This window comes from Impatiens glandulifera, chromosome 4 (genome assembly GCF_907164915.1).
Source record: "Impatiens glandulifera chromosome 4, dImpGla2.1, whole genome shotgun sequence".
NCBI classification, from domain to species: domain Eukaryota; kingdom Viridiplantae; phylum Streptophyta; class Magnoliopsida; order Ericales; family Balsaminaceae; genus Impatiens; species Impatiens glandulifera.
This window is the reverse complement of record NC_061865.1, coordinates 58,435,173-58,449,809: the sequence shown is the minus strand read 5'-3', so window position 1 is coordinate 58,449,809 and position 14,637 is coordinate 58,435,173.

The following is a 14,637-nucleotide window of genomic DNA, read 5'->3' as shown; positions in this document are numbered from 1 at the left end:
TCCTATATTGGCCAACACATTTAAATAATACAATAAAAAAAATTAAGCACACTATTAAATAAAATTATATAACATATTCAAAAATTGGCCAACACAAGTTTTCGCTCACAACTCGACTTGAACCATAATACTCAATTAGGTGCAATAGATGGGTAAAAAAAATAGCAAACGCATCTTTTTGTCCCGAACTTTAATCCTCAATTAGGTGCAATTAGGTGGGTAATATATATATATTACTGTAACTAGAGTGTCTTCTAAGTTAGGAATAAATGTTGAGGACATATATAGAAAGTGAGTGGAATATAGCATTTAATTACATGATTAACAACATAATAGTACTAAACTATATAGTAAGATTCATCACTATAATTTAAAACATTTTTTTATTTAAAATCAAATTAAACTACCTAGTATTAGTATTAATCAACTAGACCTATATATATATTAAATTTGTTTTTTTGTATACATGTTTTCAAAAACTAAAGAAAAAACAAATCACATAAAAGCTTAATAAAACAATATTTAATCATTGTATAACCACATGTTGCATCTCTAATTCATAAGTTTGAACAATTTTAATGTTAGACATTGTTCACATAGTAGACCGAGTCTCCAACTTGTTTAACTTTTGAATAAGGGTAAGAAAAAACAAAACACAAAGAAAAAGTTAAATAAGGTGACGATCACCTTCTTAGATAAAACATAAACACACAAAACCGAAAAATAAATTTAAAAAATCGAATAACATATAACCCATAGAAGTGCTTAAAAGAAAGAAGGATAGTTTGAACTAAAGGAAACAATAAGAGAAAACATATTGTTCTAAAGAGATGAGACTATAAACAACTCGATCAATTACTCTCTATATCAAGATCTTGAAAAAAAAACATGAACTTTAAACTATTTTAGAAACGTTATTCTTTTCGCATTTAAATATGAGTTTAAAAGATAAAACATTAATAATTCTGATGTAATTATATTATAAAGTCAAAATGTTATCTTATCTAGATATTTGGAAAAACAAAATTATTTAAATAATATCCAAACTCAAGTAATTATGAGTGCGTCAAACAAGGAGGACCTAGACAAGAACCTAATTATACATATAACCATATTTAATGTAACACCTAACTTAAGAAATTATTTTTAAATTGGTTCAAGAGATTCCTTCATAATTCATGTTTCATAAAATATCAATATTTTGTCAACGGGCTAAAACAATCAAGTATCAAATATGACCTCGAGTTTTAAAACCACAATATCATTTAAACATTATTAAGAATTTATATTACAAATATCAAATATTATGCATTAGGAATGGAGTTATAATGATATACATTAGTTTGATCTGTAAAACCAATTATTTAACATTGAGGATAAATTGTACCATTTTGCAAAGTTTTAATTTAATATTATTGTTTACTAAAGTTTGGTGATCAATTTATTCTTAGTTTATTTGTTGTCAAATAATTATTTGAAGTGTTTGAGGGTTAATTGATATTTCTTTATTGTCAATTGGTTACTCAATCCCATTATAAAACTAAAAAAACAATAAATAAAAGTCTTAATCCAAATCAAACACACCAGTTAACATATCCCAATATTTTATTCTCATTGGGTTGGATGAAAATATTTGAACTAAATGAATTACCTTATTGTTTTTTATTTTTTTCAAATTATTTAAATTGAGTGTGATTCATTAAAGTGATCTGTTATCTCCTGAATATTATAGTTTACAAAAGGAATAATGTTATGTTTTATTATATAATAGTTTTGAGATATTTACCTATATCATAATACAAATACTTGTTCATTATGAAAATTTTCATGTGAATTAATCACACTTAAATAACATGTAATAATTAAATTTCAAAAGGATTAGTGGGTCAAGGATTATGATTTTAGCCTATTTTTAAAAAAATTAATAGGAATTTAGGGTTTTACATTTTTAACCTATTATTAAAATAATTAATACAATCCCAAACATTTATTTAAGATGTTTTTAATTGACATGTAAGATTATGGCTATTCAATGTTTGGTATGTACCGGATATCCGATCGAATTCGAATTCAATTAATTCAAATTTGAATTCACTGAATTTGAATAAATCGAATTCGAATTTTATTTTTGATTTTTAAATCGAATTTAAATATGGTTTCGTTTTCGAGTTAGGTTAACTGAAAACAAATTATTTTTTATTATTTATTTTAATTATATATTGTATTATATATTATATTTAAACTCGAATAACAAAAAAAAATTGAACATTACAAATTACTTTTAACATAATTTTAGGGTTCATCATTTTACTCGGCGCCCATATGTACAAGAAAATAAAGTTGTTTTATTAACTTGGCTTGGATGGGCTGGGCTGGGCTGGGTAAGACAAGGTAATAGACTACAGAATCTTGATTATTGGGCTTCAAAGTTCACATCCTTTATCAGATTGATAGGCCCATTCATTTAGACACTATTTTATTTTATTTGAATTCATGTCCAAATTAAATATTTATTTACAAAATATTTTATAAATTGTTTATATGAATTTGAGATATTTTGAAATGACTGACATATAAACACTTTCTAAAGCTGGACTTGTGTCTGTATTTTGAAAAAATAAAATATCTATATAAATTTTCTTAAAAACACTTTTTTTTTTTTTTTTGTTAAATATATTTTCCATGTTGATTTAGATTTCTTATGGTACTCTAAAAAGTATTTTCAAATGGGCCTAATTAGAAACAAAATAGAAATGTTCAAATATATTTACAAGAATCAAATTTGTAAATTAATATTTTATTACTATTCTAATAAACTAATTTTGAAAACAATAATAAATAAATATCAATTTTCAAATATATGAATGTTGACTGGTATATATATATGAATTGCATGTCACTATCTATCTAGTCTATTTGTGAATAGAAAATAATGCATTTTGGCCTAGTTGACTTGAATTTTTTTTAAAACATTGACTGCAAAGTTCAAAACTATTTAAATGAGAGCACCTCACTTAAAATAGTAAAAAACATAGTCTAACGTTAATAAAAATGTGGCATATACGAGGTCCTGAGTGAGTTCGAACTCATTATGTGTCAAGTTCTGTCAGCGCTATTAAATTAATTGAATGTATTTACGAGTCCGCAAATATTAGTCACACTTCAAAGAAGAAGCGGAATCACCGTCTCTAACACAATATAAAATAATATATAAACTAATAATTATATGTAAAAAAAAATTATATTAATCCCGGTCTAAACACAATGCATTCTCTGTCGAAAATTTATCAAAATTTCAGGTATTTCATATCAATTTTGTATACTCAAAAGATATTATTTTCATGATTTTTTGTGCTTTATTTATTTTGTCATTAATGTTTTAGTGGTCAATGGCTTATTTTCAAAGCATTCATTAAATATTTCACGAGCATCATATTGTTCAAGATAAAAAACAAAAGTTATGAAAATATTTTATGAGTGAAATGATGAAAATATAATTAATGAAAGTGATCTGTTTTTATTAATTAATAACGTGATAATTTATTTAAATTTAATTTAAATAATAAATATTAATTAAAGAAGTCCCAAAAGATTGGATTTGACCATTCTTTTGCTTATTTGATTTCATCTTATAATTTAAATATGTTTGGTATATTATTAGAATTATTTAAGCAAAGCTGATTTAGCCTTTCCAAACCTGAAAGTCATGTTTGTTTTTAGTCAACCTGGTCCTAAAGAGGAAAAAAGTTCAATAATGTGATGTACATTCACCTAAATATTTAATTTTTTCCAACTTTTTATAATTCAAAGTCTTACTATTATGTGAAAATGAAATATCATAAATAAAGAAGAATTTTTAATTTTATTTAGAAAAATAACATAATTACCCACTTCAATTTATGAAATTCTTAGCAGTAATCGAACCTCATATTTGGTTTCTTAAAAATGTAAGTTACAATTTGATTTACGCTAGGAGATTCCTGCTATATAATTTTGCCTTCGAAAAAGTATATATGTAGTTTGAATTTGAGTTCATAGTAGAAGAAATGACTAAATTCAGAGGAGAAAAAAAGGATATTAAGATAAAAGTTTTGTAATTTACTCATGTTTACTTTAAGATTTCTTATGTTATTTAATAATATTTTTATTTGGATGCTTTGTTTGATAATAACATGATTTTGTTGGTTAATTATTACTATACCAGTCATAATTTAGTTTAGTAATACTTCGATAAACTAATATTCTTGATAAACTAATATTCTTGGGATTGAAAAAAATTATTAATTAATTAATTATCGATAAATTAATAATTTATTAATTAATCGATAAATTAATAATTTATTAATTAATCGATAAATTAATAATTTATTAATTTATCGATAAATTAATAATTTATTAATTTATCGAGATATTCATGAATTTTAGTAAATTAAATAAATATCTGAATGTAATTAAATTATATAGGTATGAATTTAAATAAATTATAAATGCATAAATTTAAATAAATTAAATACATTCATAAATATTACTAAACCTAGTTCATTCCTGAATATAAATAATAATTAAATAAACACATTAATGTACATGTATATAGTTGTAGTATTAATATTGTATATTGTATATAATATTGTATAAATAGAAATAAAAAATATAGCAATATTCACCAGTATTGTATACAATAATATAACGACGTTTCTTCTCAAAAGTGTTACAAAAATCAACCATCACAATACATCTCAGAATAAATTACATTAATTTTGATGTAATATGGAATTATTAATTTATATATTATATGGGACTTATATATATTAATAAAAATATATTATCTTATAAATTTAGTGAATTATTAATTTATTTTAATGGTATCGAAATGAGACTACAAAAATTTATTAATTAATCGAGGTTATTAATTTATCGAGATTTTACTGTAATTTAGATTTAATTTTTTTAATAATAAATATAATTTTTTTTATGTCACAGAATGTAAGAAAAGAAATTTGATTTAAAAATAAAATAAATAATTAGAAAAAATGTGTATATGCTATATTTGGGCCATTATTAATTTGGTTCATGCTATATGAAAATTGTTTTTTACAGTGGTAAATTTTGGAATCAAACTTGGCCTTAGACAAAAGTTAAAGTATGTGATGCACATTCAACCAAATACTTTAATATTTGTCAACAAGCTTTTTATTAAATAAATTTTATAAAGTGAAAATGAAATATCAATGTTAAAAGTACTTTATATATCCATCAGATAATTTGACAAATTATAAAATTGTAAAAGTAATAATTGATTTTATAGTTGATATCACAATTTCAGTCTAAGAACTATATACAATTTGAGTTTGGTTAAAATGTGGTTAATTGTTAGAAATAAAGATTACTAAACATAAAAATTAAATTATTTTTTTTATAATAAAAAACTAACGTTACACTCCAAAATTACGACTTCTACTTTTATTTAAATAGTTTTAAGGGAGAATTAAATTTGTGACTATAAAAAAAAAAAAAATTATTAACTAATAGAATATAAGTTAGTATACCAAATTAACCTAATTTTAGACCGGAAGATAGATCATGGACAATGTCAATAACATTAGAGAACAAACATTGACAAAATGATTTAAAATAAAGTATTATTTAATTTCATTTGAATTTGGTTTTTATTGTTAATAGTTATTATCGTTAAATTCTTTAATCTAAATCTTTATTCTTTAGTTCTATATTCTTTAGTACTCTATGTCGATAAATCGAGATAAACTGTAATTGCGGAAACGTACCTGGATCTTGAATGAAGAACGGTCCATTAAGCCATTCTTCGTTCTTCGTTATTCTCTTCTTCCTGATCTTCTCTTGATCTTGGATCTGGACCTGGATCGGATTGTTTGATGTGGTGGGGTTTAAGTCTTCCAACCCTATATTGATAGCCCTTCTTTAGTGTTCTTGAGAGATGAACATAAACCTTATTGTTCGATGAGAGAAACAAATAGGTAGGCTATCTATATGGGTTGGGGACCTAGCCCTAATATACTCATTTATTATTCGGCCCATCAACGAAATAATGAATGGTATTTCTGCTTCTACACAAATATGTCCCCATACTTATTATAGATGTCTAAATAAGCCCATAACCTTTATACTTTAATAGATCACTTTATTTGGGCTTTAATCTTTATTATGATAACAACTAATATACAATTATTAAATAATATATGTACCCAAATATTGGAAATAATTCCAACAATCTCCCACTTGGGTCATATAATATTTCCTTCAATTGTATATTATAACCTTAAGAGCTCAAAATATTATTATCATTACAAATACATCTATATCAATCTCGTCCATCAATTATAACAACATAGAATTAAAGCGGTTTTTGTTACATTAATTCGTAACTTAACCCTCAATAGTCACATATGTCAATACAATCAAATGACATAGATTAAACATGGGTGTATAGTGTGGACTAACATGTAGTGTGATCTTTAACATGTCTAATATCAACTGGTCCTCCTTTATTCCTTATAGAGATCAATCTGAATAACTTTAAAATCTTGATTTTCTTTAAAAACTAAATCTTTAATTTCTTTAGAAACTAATTCTTTAATGTGCACATAAATTTCAAATTGTATCTATACAAGCATCACAATACAAACTCCCACTAAAACTGTATATCATCTAAATATGTAATATCCATATGAACAATATGTTCATGAAAGACCTCGGATAACAAATATTTAGAGAACGGATCCGTAATTTTAGAGTTTGTCCAAATATGCTTAATAGATAAATAAACATTCTGAATTCTTTATTTTCCAAATAGTTCGACTTAGTCAAACTCATATTACTATTAAAGTAAAAGAACTGCAAATTATTGTCACGTAATAACTTTAGTGGTCTTTCTATATCATCCATAATTTGCAACCTCGTGACAAAATTTTGCAGTCAAATTCTTTAATTGAATGTCACAAAACACCTAATAAATTCTGCCATCATGTCGAAATAATTCTAGTGTCTGCTTAACACTCTTACAAGAATTAATTCTTTAAACTAATAATTAAACTAAAAGTATGTGGCACGAATTTCCGACTGTTTTGGTATCTAAAAAAAAAATCGAATCAAAATACCAAATGATCTCTATCCGATTCGATTTCACTATATGAGTATGTAATGTTTTGTTCTTAAAATATCACATTAGTTGTTTGGTTGCTTTCTTAATGATCCAAACCAGGATCCTTCAAGTATTTGTCCAACATCATAAATGTACTTAATTTCTTGATTCATATAATCTAGAACATACATTAAACTCTTGTTTAAGGAGTATTATGTATATATATTTATTTTCAAGGTTAATCTTGAAGTACTTATGAGACTAAATTTATCTCTAGATCTTTCAAAATATCCAATAATTAACATCTAGAAATTCTTTAGTCTAGTTTATTTTCTTTAGACCTATAAGGCCTGACCTTAACTGGACAACCCCAAAAGAATTCTCTAGTTGTTTTAGTTAAATCTTTATTCCATATATAAGTTGTAATTCTTAATTCTTCCTTCCAAATGAATCAATTACATGAAGATATTCCATAAATGTTTGTTTCCAAATAAAGAGCATCTAAAGTAGGTCTTTATTTCTTCATCTTTAATATGAATTGCCAATGTCCACACCGATGTTTCTTTCACCATCAATTGACTTTTGACAACTAACTCAACCGTACATCAACACATTTACTTTATATAGTAATAATGAAGTTACCATCAAATGTGTATGAGTACTGAAGTTAAATTACTCTTAGAACAAACAAAACAAACTATAATATGTATTCTTTTATGCACCACTTTCTTTAGTAATTTTCTTTTAAGTGCAATATCTGCAATTTTTACAACTTTATTTCTTTATTATGTATTAAGGTATTTGCTAAGTGAACACTATTTATGTTATTTTTGTTTCAATCTTTTATTTTTCCTACACACAATTGATGTGAGTTCATATAGAGACTATGTCTCCCTTTAGACAACTACAATTCACATCAATTAACTTAAGTGTAAATAAGAAAATCCAAATTAGATGCATAAGAATACATTATTGTAACTCTGACTTTAATGCATTACTTTTGAAACAAAATAAAACATATATTATTTATGAAATCTTTATTCTAATAATACCCTTAGCAATTTTAACCATTTTAGATATAATTCTTAAAAATACAACAAATTCTAAATATGTCTTAAAAATTATATCATATAAAATGAACTTAAGATGTTGACAAAAAAATAATCCGTATAAGCAGAAGTGTTAACTTGATTAGATTACAAAACAAATGAACAACCATACTCACAAAATTTTAATAATCACATAAATTCAAAATAATGGTACGTCTCATCATAAGATACCAAACGCAACATTAATATTTAGTCTTTGGACATTAAATATTAACTTGCAAACGGTACTCTTTTGTAGTAATCAAATATTAACAATAAGTCCTGTCAAATAATTGGTTATCTTTGGATATTCCAATTATTCACATGGCCCACCGAATAATTGTTACATATTTATTACCACATGTGCATAATGTTATTCTGACCAATTATTTATCTTCCTTTGGGCCGATTAAATAACCGCATTAAATACATACACACTACCTTCTTAATTTATAAAACATATTAACTTTCACAAGAGAGCCTACTTTGGTAGGATGTTGCTTCAATTAATTGATTTAATAAATTAATAAATTATGTACATACTTTAAGTGTGTAACTCGACCAATTATTAAACTTCCCTTTGTCCGATTAATAATCGCATAGTTACAAACACAACCGTCTTAATCTTATAAAACAAATATGTTCTATAAATTAATAATTTGTACATTATTTAAATTTGCAATCCGACCAATTATTAATCTTTCTTTGGGCCGATTAACAACCGCATAATTACAAATTTAAGTGGGCCTAAAATTGTACCAAATTTTGAATGTGTTATTAACACCGAAAATCCGAATGTTGTTTTATGTATCAAAATTGCATAAATTCCATATGTGTTACACAAAACAAATAATTGTGATTTTACTAATCACTCAATTATTTCTTAATATCAATCAACACAATATATACATAAAGACCGAAATATGTATATATATTCGAATGTGTAATATAACATGATTGATTATTCATCCAAATATAATAAATAATTAAATAATCAATTACACAGATTACCCAAAATTCTAAATTTATCAATTATTAGGTTAATTGATTTCCTTAATTCTGAATAAATAACTTAATTCTTGATAAATAAGTTATTGATATTTATTTGTTCTTTAATTATAAATTATTATTATTAATAAAATAATAATCTCTTTATTTTATTCTTGTCTTTTCTTAATTTCTGAATATATTTATATAAATTGACTTTTTCTTAATTTCTGAATATATTTCATACATTAATTAAGTCATAAATTAAATGGATGATACATCCGTTTTTATACTAATTCATTAAATATATTACAAACTTAATGTAATCAATATTTATAAAAGATTATAAACATGATAAGTAACTATTTTTCTTTACTTAATTCTCAAATCATAACCTATATCATAGATATATATTAAAGTTTTAAAATTTTAGAATTCCATAATATATTTTACTTTATTCTTAATTGTATATAAATGTATTAATACATTAACAATTATTTCAGGAATAAATATTTATTCAATCTTTAACTAATTAAAATAATATTATCGTTATTTTAATTCCTTAAATTAATTATAATAAGTATAATAATTAATTATTATTCTAAAACTGAATTCCTTAATTCTTTACATAATTATATTTTAATTCTTAAATTAATTATAATAATTAATTATTATTCTAAAACTGAATTCCTTAATTCTTTACATAATTATATAATTAGAATGATAATAAATTATTATTCTAAAATTCAAAATTCTTAATTAATAGGTTAAGATTCTTTTATAATTATTATTAAATTCATACATCAAATATAACCAAAATATATATAATATATTAATTAATATCTTCTTAATTATCTAATCATATCTCACTTTCTTAATTATATATGAGGAGTGATAGAGTGAGGGAATTTGGTGAGGGAATGACGTGGCATCACCACCTTCATTGGTTGTAAAATGTAAAAGTGAGAAGAAAGAGAGAAAAGAGAGAAATTATTTGATTTTTTTAGCGAATAATATTATGACACGTCATTCCCTCACCAAATTCCCTCACCTAATCATTTCTCATTATATATATATATATATAACTCTTCAAATATTCTTACTAAAAATTATATTATATAATTCTTGATTTCTATAATGTTATCCTTAATTTCTTTTATGAGATATATATTAATTATTATAAATAATTAATATCTTAATTAAGTTATAAAAAAAAAAAACTTAATTAGAATTTGAAGAGTTCTTTATTCCATAATTTCTCAATATATATAATTACATTCCTTAATTAATAATAATAATAATAATAATTAATTATTATTCTTAAAACATTAAATTCCTTAATTAATTCCTCAATATATATAACTAATTCCTTAATTAATAATATTAATAATTAATTATTATTATTAAAATATTAAATTCCTTAATTAATAATAATTAATCATAATTAATTATTATTCTAAAATCTGAATTCTTTAATTAATTATAATTACTAAATTCCATATATGTATATATTATATATAATATATATTTCTTTTTAAATAATAATTAATATAATTAATTCTATAATTAATAACAAATATATAACTTCAAATAAATATATATAATAGAAATAATTTCTCCTTAATTATCTCATTTTTATTTTATATATATTATTTAGAATTATTCTCTTCGTGAAAACCAAAGAAAACCTATTCAACTTCCCTATCATTATCATCCTTATCATTAAACCCTTACAAATCCAATGATTTATACTAATCCTTATTAGTTCTGATCATCCTTATTAGTTCTGATCGAAATAGATGAAGAACATATATGAATATGTTTTAAAATTCTTATAAACCTAAATTTCAATAGATAGACATAGAGATGGCTCTGATACACTTGTTAGAATCTTTAGTCTAAATTTTTAATCTTTAGTTCTATATGTTTTAGTACTCTATGTCGATAAATCGAGATAAACTGTAATTGCGGAAACGTACCTGGATCTTGAATGAAGAACGGTCCATTAAGCCATTCTTCGTTCTTCGTTATTCTCTTCTTCTTGATCTTCTCTTGATCTTGGATCTAGACCTGGATCGGATTGTTTGATGTGGTGGGGTTTAAGTCTTCCAACCCTATATTGATAGCCATTCTTTAGTGTTCTTGAGAGATGAACATAAACCTTAAACAAATAGGTAGGCTATCTATATGGGTTGGGGACCTAGCCCTAATATACCCATTTATTATTCTTCTACACAAATATGTCCCCATACTTATTATAGATGTCTAAATAAGCCCAAAACATTTATACTTTAATAGATTACTTTATTTGAGCTTTAATCTTTATTATGATAACAACTAATATACAATTATTAAATAATATATGTACCCAAATATTGGAAATAATTCCAACAATTATTGTTTTCATTTTCTTTGTACTTGACCAAATTATTTAATAATTGTTATTTAATTATTTTTTAAATGGTCATAAACGGATTGTATGTCTCCAGTTCAAAATTGATGATTTAAATGAAAACTGTATTTAATAACAAATTCAAAGTCTAAAATTTTCTTATTAGCTAGAATTATATTAAAATATTACGAATTCTCAATGTAAAAAGAAAAAATTAATATTTTAATATTTTATTTAATAAATTTAGTAATGTAATTGATAAGAGAGAAATTAAAATAATATTTGATTTATTTACAAACATTAGTTGTGTGTAGAATGCTTCTCTATTATTAGAAAATTATTGAATTTGCTATTTATGTCTTAATTTTGTATGTCACACTTTAGAACAAAAGAAAATCAATTATTATATAATATTATTTGATTAATACATTATCATAATGTTATTTTTAATTAATATGGTAGATACTATTAACTCACAGTGGTAAAACCTAGAAATTCATGTTTTCATATTTAATTTTTTACATCTGGATCATTTAAAAAACTAAAATTATTCAAACAAATCTTAATTTTTTTATGTTTTAACTCCTAATTTTAATTTTTGCAGCATCTATTTGGGATATTGATATAGAGTAAAATACAATTAAAGTGCTATGCATCTTCGATTTGAATGGTATGTTTAAGGTTAATATCTAACACAAATTAATACAAATAAATATATATATATATATATATATATATATATATGAATATTATTATCCATAAATTTATTTATCATTTATATTTTATAAGAATTGTAAGTTTATTTTTTTATAAAATATTTTTTTTAATAGAAATTTTACTTTGTTTTGAGAATATACTAGTATAGATATTATCCATATTCAATAGCAAGATGATAATAAAATAAAATATATATTTTAAATTATTATTTAATATTTTATCATTATATATATGAACTTTATTATTTTATTTTTTAAAATTCAATTCTTTAACATTATAATAATATAATAATGGAGAATGTTTAAAAAAGTTGAATGAAAGAAGCCCATATTTTGGATTTTCTAAATGACTTTATCTTTACAATATTCTTATTTATCTCAATGGTATAATTTATTTTTATTTGTATTTGTTTTCTTTATTTATAGTTTTTACTTTTTGTCTCTTAATTTTTATTTATTTCTTTTTATTTTTCCTTGTTAAACTATATATATATATATATATATATATATATATATATATATATATATATATATATATATATATATATATATATATATATATATATATATATATATATATATATATATATATATATATATATATATATATATATATATATAGGAATTTGGTAAGGAAATTTGGTGAGAGAATGACATGACATTACCTTCAATCCCCTTCATTAGTTGGAAAATGTAAAAGTGGGAGGAAAGAGAGAAAAGAGAGAAATTATTTGATTTTTTCAACGAATAAGATTATGCTAAGTCATTCCTTCACCAAATTCCTTCCAAATTCCCTTCCCTAATTATTTATTTATTTATATATATATATATATATATATATATATATATATATATATATATATATATATATATATATATATATATATATATATATATATAAATTATTGAGAAAACTTAAAGACAAAATATGGTCAAAGTCAAAGAGGAAGCTTCCATGATATTAATGGATCCCTTACGCGGCAAAACAGAAGTTTGCGGCTTGTTTGCATTCATAAAATATTTTATAATTTAGAAAGAGAAATTAATAAAAATAAAATAATTAATGAAAAATATCAATTAATTTATAAATTTATATTTAATTATTATTATTTTCTAAATTCTTTATTCACTTTTGAAAATGTTGAATAATAAAATATACTATCTAGTTTGGTCTGATTTTTATTCTTTTTATTTTTATCACATTTTTTTTTATAAATATCTCTCTTCTATCAAATTACAATTATTTTTAACTATTGAATTATTATTTCATATAAATTTAAATATAAAAATATATTTTAATAATTAAACAAATTATTTTTAAAATATATATTATTAAACACAAAAGTCATGATCAAACCAGCAACTATATAACTTTTCTTAGCAACTAAGTCTTGTCCCTTATATTCATATCTTTCCAAGTATGGAGAAAAGTTTAATTAAAATTTATTGTAAATTGTTATATAATGTAAATCTACATTTAATAAAATATTTGATAAAAATATTTCCAAATAAATTAACTAAAATGGGGGAAATTTTTATGACTTATTTTAAAAGAAAAAAAATATTTAATTGTGAAAAAAAATAACTTCATTATATATATATATATATATATATATATTATGTAAATGTCCAGGTAATATAATTAAGATTATATTATCTACTGTGCAATCTTATCACTAAATACAATGGATTTGCATAATCTACTTTTTATAAAGTTATTATCTGAATTTAATAATTGAGGCTCTATTTGATTTCTATTTTGAGAATATATTATTGACTGTCAATATGAGTGCATAATCCTAAGTTTGATGTAATATTTATTATTTTAAACACTAACAAAAATAAAATAAAAAAGATTAAATAATAATGAATTTCCTCAATCTTCACGTTATTATTCTATTAATTGATTTTGTTCAATATTCTCCTTTTTCATCTTCCTCTTCAATATTTTATTCATTGAATTGTATTTTTCTTCAAAAAAAAGAATAAAACAACTCCTTAAGAATTAATTTCTCTCATATACATATATATATTAAATTATATTATTGATTATGATTTAAATTATAATTTAATTAATATTTTATTAATTATTATCAATATATATATTTTTATTTTATTTTTTAACACTCAAATAAAAAAAAGGGAAAGGAAAAGAAAAAACATAAAATTACTGGAATGTTTTTATAATATTTAATAGTTATTGTGCTTGAATTAATATTTTTAATGTAGAAAACTATATATCTCATTCTAAAAGCAATTTATTTCATAAAATTTATTTATTTTAAATAAAATTATTATAAAATATTACTTTATTTAAAGTTTTATCTACTATATATT